The 10,037-nt window shown below is 38.6% G+C and overlaps 1 long non-coding RNA gene across 1 annotated transcript in view; it reads left to right on the forward strand.

The window, feature by feature from the left end:
* The window catches only part of LOC103474944 (uncharacterized), a 21,351-nt gene extending 11,626 nt beyond the window's left edge, over positions 1-9,725 (forward strand). Inside the window, exons 2-3 of the long non-coding RNA XR_535261.2 lie at positions 5,654-5,933; positions 9,366-9,725. This is a non-coding gene — a long non-coding RNA (uncharacterized LOC103474944). The remainder of the gene's footprint in view (positions 1-5,653; positions 5,934-9,365) is intronic.
* The last annotated feature ends 312 nt before the right edge of the window (positions 9,726-10,037 follow it).

A 10,037-nucleotide genomic window follows, 5' to 3' on the forward strand; every position in this document is an offset into this window, starting at 1 on the left:
AAGACAGGTGATTCCTTCTCAAAATCAGTAAGAAGTTCTACACTTTTAGAAACATAACTTATGTGTCTTCAGACCTCTGTTATGATTCTGAAATTCCTTATTTCTATAAGGATCTAAATCACAATTTGAATAACAAGCAAAATTCTAGAAAATAATGCAATAGCACAGGGAAAAAAATAGTGCAAAACATACCACTTAGTGATATAGTTTTTTTGTTGTTTTTTCTAATGTATAATCAGAGGAACAATAGTGAAGACAAAATAACTATTTATTAATTCAAGCTTTAAATTTAACATTGTATTTTAGAAAAGTATTATCCCAAAAATAATATTCCAATTAGCAACACAATTAATTTCAGGGTTTTAATATTAACTCTCCTGAAGTAAAGTAAACCAATGACAATCACTTTTATTGTAGTTTAATCAAAACTTGGCAGTCTGTATTTGTTTGTGGATTTTTTTAAATTTACTATTCCTGATATGCATGTTTCATAAATGCTTACATTTTGAAGCCGACATTTTTTGCAGTATAAAAGTCACATTTGTTAATGACAAGACATCTTAATATTATTCTTCTCAAATTTTTCAATTTTTCTATTTCCTTTTGTTCTAAATACCAAAAAACAGATTTTTTTCTACTTTACTTCGCAATTTAGGCTGAAAACAAATTCCCTTTCAGATCTTTTTAAGAAAAGCAAGAGATTTTTTATTTACTCAAATATGAAAATATGAAACGTGACATATATGGCAAATACAAACATAAAAAATAGTAATTAATATCAAGTGCTTCACAGAAATACGAGTGAGAAGACAGAACTATTATATATATATATATATATATATATATATATATATATATATATATAATGTTTTTGTTTTTGAGCCCAGAATTAGCCTATATATATTTCCTGTTATTTACATTTTTGAGTGTGAAAATTTCAAAATAAAACCATATATGAAGAAATGAAAGCTGTGGTATTTAATCAAGGATGAAAACAAAATAAAATGTTATCTTTGCTGTTCAGCTTTGCTATTTTAAAACCCCTCTGTTAGTTGCATGCGTGTGCATGTGTATGTGTGCTCGGCAGAGGTTAAAGGGAGCAGAGTCAGGGAGAGCTGGACGTCTACATCAACTCTTTCTGCAAAACTTTTTCTCTTAAAGAAAGAGTTAATCAACCTGAGCAAACATATAAAATCATGAGGAGTGGATCTTGCAACAAAGTATATTTGTGCAGTCAAAGACCTTTAGAGTGATGTGGTGAGGAGGATACGGTAGTATAGCTTGTGTGTGTGAGCTGCACCTGTGTGAGAGCTGTTGTGGCTTTGGGAGTGGGCACTCAAGGCCAGCGTTCCTCTCCTACGCCTCCTTATCCGTGTCTTTGAAGACGGGCGAGGATGGGAGAAAAGGCAGACAGAAGGTCAGAGAAGACGCAGCGATATGAGGAGTGAGGGGGAGACGAGGAAGAGAACAGAGGAGGCGTGAGGGCGGAGGAGGGCATGGTGACATTACCTCCAAGGACCTCGGCAGCTTCTCGGCGTAGCGAATCTCAGAAAAATAGTCCAGACGGCATTGGTTGGAGGAAAGATTAACAGTTTCAAAGCAACAAAAAAAAGTATTTTCATCTCTTCTTCAGCAATTTCCATCCATGTCAGATATGCCACGCTGAAGTAAATGTATATGCTGCCATCTTTACCTAAGTTTACAGATGATTTTCTTTATAGATATTTATGTATTTTAATAAGACAAATGTTTGACATTCACAGCGAGGTATAACTACTGAAGAAATTCTGATAAAGTGTGTGTGTGTGTGTGTGTGTGTGTGTGTGTGTGTGTGTGTGTGTGTGTGTGTGTGTGTGTGTGTGCGTGTGCGCGTGTGTATGCATGTGCAGCTGAGGTCAAAGGTCAGTGTCAGGGAGAGCTGGATGTATGAACGCTGATGGCTGTAAGGTTCACCTGCACCTCCATTGACCTCCATCCATCTGTTTATGTTCACTGATTCTGGCTTCTCAGAAAGGATCTATGCATACACACACACGCATACGTACACACGCATACATACGCACACACGTGTGGAGAACACTATAGATGTTTTACAAAAAAACTGATGTAAAGTTTGACTGTGAAATTTAAAAAATGTGTTTGAAGCAGTGAGAGTTGGAGTGCTGTTGTTTTCCTATGACTGACAGAGCTGGGACGTTCCTCTCGACTCTGATTGATTGTTTCTGACCAGGAACGGTGCGTTTCTGCAGGTGGTAGCAGGACCACAGAGAGCTACAGAGCTTATACAGCCAGCAAAACTGATGAAGTATACAGTTCACAATTAATTGCAATTATTGAACTAAACAAATATGGCTTTAGTGAAATAAGATAGCACATGTGAACATGTGCTACATTACCAAACCTTGTATTCATGCATAAAACCTTTTGATATTTCTATTTTTTAGATTTAGTTTGACACCAATCTAATTCAGGAATAAAGCTCTAGTAAAACAGAGAAAAGCTAAAGGTGAAGCGCAGTGCTCATGATGTCACTCTGCCAGGGAAATCTATTATGAACTCATCTAACTATTAACAACAATTGATGATTTGTACATAAGGAAATGTCTTTTATGACCCAAAAAGTGAATGTGGAAATGAATGTGAAAAAAAGTATTCATCTAGGAGGTACTGAGAAAGAAATGTATTCCTATTCACCTGAATCACTTTGTTCCTGTAATGCTTATATATGTGCCGCTCACACCCTCCCTCACAATCTCAAGAGTATTGGTATTGGCTGTTCTAATGATGGAGAAGCAACCTTAACATTACAGAAAAAACTGCTCCCCTCAACCTCCCCCTACATCTATTTGCTCTGTCTTGATAGTGCAGAAGCAGCTTTCTACTGCATGTAAGAGAACCACAACGGTTGGATATTGGTGGATTCAAGGGTGTAAAAACAAAGGCTATAAAACAATAAAGAGAAGTTTTAATTACATCCAATGAAAGAAAACAGGGAGTAGTGTCAGCAAAGACCCCAATAGTAACTGTATAACAATAAATACATTTCTAAAATTGAAGTCAGAGTCAGAGAAAATTCTTCTCATCAATAAATACTTTGAAAAATAAAAGGTTATTTACATTCTAGCATGACTATAATCCCATCTTAATTGTGAAGCCACAACTCCAGTATATGAGAACTAAACCTGGAGCTGTTTGAGCTAAATGGAGTGAGAGCACACACTCCCACACCACCTCTGTCACTGTCTTGTTATTTTTATAATTCAAGATCTGTGTGGAGAGTAGACGAGGTGACAGGGGGAGCGTGGCACTGATAAGGTAGCTAATACCCAGCTTTTGATGAGGTCAAAGGTCGACTCCGCTTTACTGCTGGTATTTAGGGTGCCGTGTGTTGTTATCTGGGGAGGGAGTGAAAGGATTTGGGGGTATCAACTTGTAGATGATTGGGGGAGGTGACTTGTATGATTTTATACTTGCCATTATTTTTGTTTGAACCTTCAGAAGATAAAGAAAAATAGTTCTCATCACTGATGAGGAACAGAATCAGCATCCCACAGGAACAGGAAATCCAGAGGGATCAGTCTTCTGATCCGCCCCAGCACTCAGACAGTCCAGCACACATGTTAACACACACATTTGCTCCCACTAAATCAGCCTGTTGATTGAGAGGGCTGCTAATTTTAGCAGCGGAGCGCCCTCCCGGCTGCAGACTGGCAGCCCCTTTTTTTTTTTTTTTGCATGTTCGGGTCCAGTTAGGAGCAGGCGGAAGAGAAGGCGATTAATAACTGTCATGTCTGTCATGACAGAGCAACGCACAACAGAGGGGAGGGTCCGGGGCACTGAGGCTACAGGGGAAATGGAGTTACACGCGAGATGCTAACAGCTCCTGTTGTTGTTGTTGATGTTGTTGTTCAGGGGGTTATGCATGCTAATGCAACTGTTAGATGAAATGAACTGTTGAACTGTCAAGGTCAAAAGTTTGTCTCAGGACACGATTACAAATTATCTACAGCTAGACACATGCGTTATTTATAGTGTGTGTGTGTGTGTGTGTGTGTGTGTGTGTGTGTGTGTGTGTGTGTGTGTGTGTGTGTGTGTGTGTGTGTGTGTGTGTGTGTGATTAAATGAGATATCTTTGTATTGCAGATTATTACAAACAACATCTTCATGTGTTTCAGTTGAAGATACTTTAGAGAACCAACAATGTAAAACCCCCATAACATATTTAAAACCAGCAACACAATAACTCTTATAACTAATATAAGAATGTGTTAAGCCAGCAACATGACCACCTTCATTATATTTGTACAACATAAGTAGGTCCCAGGAGCGTTGTTCTCTGAATACATCACTAAGTGATCCAATTACTAAAATAATTTCCCAGTAATTTCTTCCTACATTCAATTCTTTCCCACTTACGTTGATAAGAATGTTAAAATATGGGAAAGCATTATGTCATCATTGGCCATTATTTGATTATTGGTTTGCTTGCACAAAAGTTTAAAATGCATGGCAGCCATATTGGATTTTAACGTTGGGGACGGAGAGAAACCTTCAAGTTTCTATCAGAATTTCAAGTACTTATTTTTTTCCAACTTCTAATTTGAAATTTTCAATTTCTGAGTTAAAATGAAAAACATGTATGTTTTGTTTTTGCTAGTTTTTTTTAGAAGAAAATTAAAGTCCTGTTGTGCCACTGTTTTAAAATGCCTTTTATCAGACAAACAGACATTTTCTGGAAAGGCATATATTTTTTTAGAAAAAGCTTAAGAAGTATAGTTGTAGAAAACTGACAGAACTTTACGCTCTGTTGTGTTTTCTGACCTTTCCTGCTGCGTTGTCTCCAGCAGCGCGCCGCATTGGAAGTCTCACCACTAGAGGGAGTCAGGTCAAAGTGTTTTCTTTCCTTATTTCTACAAAAAGCAACACACTACTTCCAAGAATGATTGGAAATATCAGTCATATCAATCGAAATATATTATTGTAAAATTGTATTTGCTAAAATTTGCTTGATCCCTGATTTAAAACAACTCGCCTCAGAGTTATTAATCAAAATCTCTCTTTTAAGATAGTTAAAGAAGTACATTTCTCAGATTAATCATCGTGTTGATCACGTTTTAGCTGAGATAAATCCATGCTTTTTGATATTTTGGGGATTTCTCTTTTTTTAAGATTTTTCAGGATTTCTGAGGAATTGTTATGCGATGATGCAATCTTTTCCTCTTACTGGTTTTGTGTAAAACATGTTTATATCAGTTAGTAAATCTTTTTATTGTAAACATGCCCAGACACTTTACACCCATGTGTTTAATGCTTGTCAGTGCCGTGTAGAGCAGAGGGGCTCAATCTTATCTGGCAGCCAATTTTAGAGATATTTAGACATGTATGTCAGCACTAATTGCTTGGCTGCAGTTGACCTTGTTCTTTTTGATGATTACCTCATCAGCGTCTCTTCAGTCTGCAGCAGGTAAACTCTAAGACTGGAAAAGCTGTTGAGGTGTGCATGATAGAAGCATATAGATGTTTGTGTCTGTGACAGTGACCTCGGTTTGCCTACAGCACTGTGTGTTTTCAGGCTGTTCATCCCAACCCAAGTGGGAGACTCCGGGTGTTTGATGTGGCTGACACTTGCCTCCTTTTCTCTGTCTGGCTACAGATCAGTGGCCAGGGCTTGGCTGGGACGGCCCGGTTGAGATGACCGTTGTAGACGACGATCAGCTGCCAAACCGCCAGCTCTGGTTCCCTTTGGTCACATGAGCTGGGTCACGTGAGCCATTGGGGGCAGCCAGTGGTGCTGCTGGCCTTGCCTCTTCATGCGGTGGGAAAACATTCCAACAGCTGGCCTCGGACTGTTTCAGAAACATCTGCAATGTTCGGCACTGGTGAGAATCCCCAACTCCCGCTGCTCCAGAACATGACCTTATGATAATAAGTTGGTAGGTAAAAAACTGCAAGGCCCATAAGTCATTCTGAAAATTCATGTGATAGTGTGGAGATTTTAGAGTTGCATTGTTTCAGCAGGGTTAAAGGAACAGGGTTTCTCCCTTATCTGACATCTGGGTGTGTGTGTGCGTGTGTGTGTGTGTGTGTGTGCGTGTGGGTGTGGTTTTCTTGTGGCATTATGTGTGGTAAACCCCTAATAATCACTGCTCACAACTAAGTATATTAAAGAAACTTCAGTGTATTATACATCACATAGCATTGTTCTACAGCACAAATATGGAAATACTGCTTCATGGTAGATTCAACAAAATACAAAGCAGGGATTAATTTAATAAACATGTGGGACCATTCAGTATCAATCCTACTGCATTTTATTTCACACCTAGATACCAAACATAGAAAATATAGACATTAACATTAAAAAAATAATTATTATAAAATATAGAATAATTAAAACACATGCAACATTTACACTAGAACCTGTTGTTATATTTGTGGAGTCTGAGGTTTTGAAGATGCAGGTCGTAGATGTTTAAGTAGCTCAAATGAGAAGAGATAAACAGATATAAATATTACTGATAATGAGCCACAGTATACTGATAATAAGCCACAGTAAGCTTACTCTGTTTCAGTTTAAACACAACAGCAAAGAAAGACTGAGGTCAATTTTAACATCTGAAATTGCTTTTTAATTTTTAAATTTAAGTCTTTTTGTTGTCTATTAAAATTAGGACTTGACAACATTATATTTATTTTATGATTTAAGACTAGATGTAGGTTTAGATGTTGATTATGATAATATTGCTATACAACATAGGCCTAAGTATTATCTTTTCTTAGTTTTGAAGGCCATGTTAGATGACAGTAAAGTTGTCATTTTGTGAACTTGTCAAACTGTTCAAGCCGTTTCATTATTATTATTTACCTTGTCCACTACAGAAGCCACATCTCTGATAAATATTTATCAAAAATCTTATCACGTAGATATGTTGCAAATTCTCATCAACCTGTTAACCTCACCTTGGTTTCATTAATTTTTATTTTGATCATGGTCGTATTTCAATAAAAATGGTTATGGCATAATGAGAACAGCCTCCTCCCCCCTCAGCCTCAAATGAGATCTGATTTTGGATTGTATCATCCAGTTCTGGTTCTTGCAGAAAAACAAATGTCTCTGTTCTTACAGAGTACGGATTGGTCTTTAACAAAAGCCACATCTGTGGATGTATTTTGAGCCAATAACTGAAATTCACTGATTCCTTCCTTGCTTACTCAGCAAGGAAGGAATCAAGGAAGCAAGAACTGAGATTTGTGGGCTTTCATAAGGGGTCTGTGTGGTAGACAAGAATGTGTTTTGGTGCAAAATGTGTGTATTAACATCAGAACTAAAGGAAAAGACATTGTCAATATGCTGGCTGAACTTAATATTAGTGTTTTTCATTCATGTTGACATAGGCTAAAATTACTCCAAAAGCGACATCCATCCATCCATTTTCTTTACACCCTTGTCCCTCAGTGGGGTCGGGAGGGTTGCTGGTGCCTATCTCCAGCTAGCGTTCTGGGCGAGAGGGGGGGGTTCACCCTGGACAGGTCGCCAGTCTGTTGCAGGGCAACACAGAGGCACACAGGACAAACAACCATGCACACACACACTCACACCTAGGGGCAATTTAGACAGACCAATTAACCTGACAGTCATGTTTTTGGACTGTGGGAGGAAACCGGAGTACCCGGAGAAAACCCACCATGCACAGGGAGAACATGCAAACTCCATGCAGAAAGACCCCAGGCCGGGAATTGAACCCAGGACCTTCTTGCTGCAAGGCAACAGCTCTACCAACTGCCGCTTTTATGCCCCCAAAAGCGGCATAAAAAAAGTCAAATTACTGTTTGAAAACGTTCTCAGGAACAAGATTGTATTTGTTAGCCACAATCTCTGGTTTCATGGAAGTAAAACTGAAGGATTTGGCAAAAACTGACCATTGGTACATTTGAAAAAAAAGCCTGGGAACACCATTCCAGCTGTTAAACATAGAAGTGAAAGCATCATGTCGTGTGGGTAGATTGTTGCATGAGAATCTACTTCACAAAGTAGATGGCATCCATAAGAAAGACTCAAATGATTCTTCTAAATGGACAATAACTCCAAGGATGAAGTTTATATAATTTGTCAATTAGGCCAACATTTTGGAACGGCCATAACAAAACTGATTTCAGTCTCACGTAAAACATTTTAACCAGAGTTGAGAAGGTGTGTGTGAGAGCAAAGTGGCCTAAAATCTAACTCAGTTAGAGGGAATGGACCAAAGTTCTTTGAAACAGAAGCTCTTGAAAAATATTCTCTCTCAATGTTCTGACCGTTAGTGAATAAAGATAACTTAATCCTGCCTTACCTAAAAATGACAGAAGTATTTTTTTTTGTGATGTCAGACAGGTTGTATCTCTTTTTCACACTGGAACTGCAGACAGCTGGTTGATAAGTACTGATAGTCAAAGCTTAGTGTTAGACACAAATGAAGAAGCTAAAATGCTTGGCAGTCAAAGATGTCATCCTAATAGGGATAGAAATCCAGACTGTGTGTGTATGCATGTGTGTGTGTGTGCGCGTGCGTGCGTGTGTGTGCGTGTGTGTGTGTTTGCACGTGCACACGCACCCATAGCCTTTGACATATTGTTAATTTGAAGAATGTTTGAAGTATGATGCAACATCAGCTGCTCTCACTTAACTTTAAGCCTATTCCTCTGAAAACGACCTCCTTCTCGAATTACCAGGGAGAAAACCCGAGTACCACGCTGTGTGTCAGTTATGGAAGGGGGGGGGCGCGCGAAAAAACGCTTTAAATGTTTTGTTAATGCAATTTAACTTGAAGCATTTGACAGTTTTCAAAGCAGTCATTAAACCGGCTATGATAACAATTTCGGGCCATTCCTAATGTGGAATAGATAATATCCATATCTGTTTTGGAAATTTGTGCGTGGTCAGTGAGGCAGTGTCTCCAGTCGGGGACTGTTTTAAATAATGTGGAGCTTTGTGCACGGTGTCTTTGTTGTGATCTGGATGTTAGCGTATAAGTGGATGGAATGGAACTGTGTTTCCAGAGTATTCCAAAACCTTTTGGTGGAAATTTGAGGTGGAAATCATTTTGTTTCCTTCAAATTTCATTTGGTTTTATTTTTCTATGACCTGAAAGGGAGGATAAACGTTTTCATCTTTTTGTCATGATGCAATTTAAAGTTTGTTTTTCCTATAACACCCCATCTACCCCATTGTTAGGGGAACGCTATGACAAGCTGAAATCCAGCATTGGGGAGTAAAAGAGAGGTGTGAGTGCATACTCTGGCCCTGACTCACTGAAGATTTTGCTTCACTCACTCTCTCTTCTTTTATTTGTTACGTGACCTGCTGTTGCTCATTTATCTTTCAGGGTTGGTCTCTGCCCATGCTCATCGTCCCACCAGTTCCTGTTGGTACTCTGCCAGTATCTCAGGCTTTAACACTTGACTTTCCGTTGGAGTTCTACGTGAGCTACTGGATTTCCACTGATGCAACTGATAAACAAGAGAGGACAGGATTCATGGCGCCTAACGTGGCTGGTGCTGCACAAAGGCAAAGGCAGGTAGAACAGCTCCAAACAGTTGAGCTGCACGCTACGCTGGTGTAATCATGGCAGAACAGAAACACTGCATGTTAAATCATCTTACAAGTGCTATTTTTTTAATGTTATGTTGGTTGCTGCATGGTAGCATTACTACATTCAATAAAGTAGCAGTTTGCATTTTATGGACATTTGGTATTGTAGGTACTAAATAAATACCTGCAGTGGCTTGTATAAAGAGGACAACAAAGGTTCAAGTTGAAGATTTCTTTTAAAACAGGGATTAGAGGAGAAGCTATGAGTATTCAGTAGGCAACCTTCTGTCTCCAGAAACAGCAACTTATTCTCAATGAAAAGTCTAGCCAGCAATTAATCACAATCACTAGGTTTAAAGATTTCTTGGTTGTGGACAAAAACCTTTTCACAACCCTCTTTATGTCTGTTAGTTTTACTTCAGATAGCTATTTAACACAGAAGATAGTAACAGTTCATGGTCTCTTA

This window comes from Poecilia reticulata, chromosome 13, assembly GCF_904066995.2.
Source record: "Poecilia reticulata chromosome 13, P_reticulata-male-v2, whole genome shotgun sequence".
NCBI classification, from domain to species: Eukaryota; Metazoa; Chordata; class Actinopteri; order Cyprinodontiformes; family Poeciliidae; genus Poecilia; species Poecilia reticulata.